Source organism: Camelus bactrianus, unplaced genomic scaffold (genome assembly GCF_048773025.1).
Source record: "Camelus bactrianus isolate YW-2024 breed Bactrian camel unplaced genomic scaffold, ASM4877302v1 HiC_scaffold_28, whole genome shotgun sequence".
Lineage (NCBI taxonomy): Eukaryota > Metazoa > Chordata > Mammalia > Artiodactyla > Camelidae > Camelus > Camelus bactrianus.
Genome location: NW_027413942.1, coordinates 177,550 through 178,941, shown reverse-complemented (window position 1 = coordinate 178,941; position 1,392 = coordinate 177,550).

Sequence of the window (1,392 nt, the reverse complement as noted above, 5' to 3'; positions counted from 1 at the left end):
ACCCCAGGGAGTTGACAGAGTTGAGTTTGGGTTCCTGATCATCTTCTAAGTTTGGAATTTTGAGATTCTTCTGCACCTGTCCTTCCTCCAGAACAGAATCTGATTCAGGCGGGATTCCAAGGACTGAGGCATGTGTCAGGCAAGAGAGCAGGCATGGCTGGATGAGAGCATCGCCAGTGCCATCAACAAAGAGGCCAGGCCACTGAGATTTCCAGTGATTTAGCATCCTGGCTGGGAGGGGTCATGTGTTCTACAGTGAGTTCTGAGTATCCTGCACCGCCCTCGAGGACCTGCAGGGGGCGCGCGAAGCCAGCGTGTCTTAGGTGGCGGTGCGCATGCGCAGTTCGCATCAGCAGCCAGCGTCTTCCCTGGGGGCGGAGCTTGTTTTCCTCAGGACTGAGCGGGCGGCGCCATGGAGGCTCCAGGACAGCGCTGCCTGCGTGTCCGCGGGAGGAGGACGCTCCCCGCCCGCTGTCTGAACTTACGCCGGTTTCCCACGGCCTGAGCCCGCTTCCTGCCGGGGTGTGTGTGGACCTGACCGAGCTGGGGTCCCGGCCGGCTGGGCAGGAGGGGACGGGTGCGCTGGCGGGCCCGCTTCGACTCTTCTCCTTGCCCGCCGGGAGCGGGTGAGTGTCCGCGTCCATCCGGGCCGCTGGAGTGTACGTGCCCCTGGTCCTCACTGCCCGGGCCCCCGCTCCCCCGTGTGATCGGGGGTGTGTACACTAAGGGTCAGGAGCCGGGATGCGGGTGTTAGTGTCCGCGCCCCTGGTCCTCACCACGCGGGTCCCCCTTCCCCCGTGTGATTGGAGGTGTGTACACCGCGCGGGTCAGGAGCGGGGACGCAGGTGTAATGGGAAAGGGGCTGAGAAAGTACTGAAATAGTTAAAGACAAGTGTGTAAAATCACATTATGTTAATTTTTATATTTTAAGTGTGTCAAAGTCAGAGTTTATCATGCTTTTACTTTCTTGTCTTTAAAGGCATGCAATCATTTATTTTATACTTAAAATATGCTTCTCATCTTATATCGTTTTCAAGTCAAAATACTGCCATGGTTGACATTTTCTCATAATATAGTGACAATCTTCAACATGTGTGAATATAAACTCATTGAAAAAATCTTGCAGCATTCCATGGTGAGTAGTCTTGTTAAAAATAATATCCGGGCCGTTACTAAATTATTACAAAAATATAAATTTTTTTGAATCACTTTTAGAAGTTCCACACACACTGGTATTTTTAAAACACCAACCAGTGCATAGTGCTTAAGACCATTTAAGATGAAATATATTCAAACCTAAAACTTTAGAATACTCAAAAGGCAGGATAATGGCTGCTTTTTCATTGCAAATACATTTTTTCTTCATAAGTGCAAAATACGAAAGTATTCAGC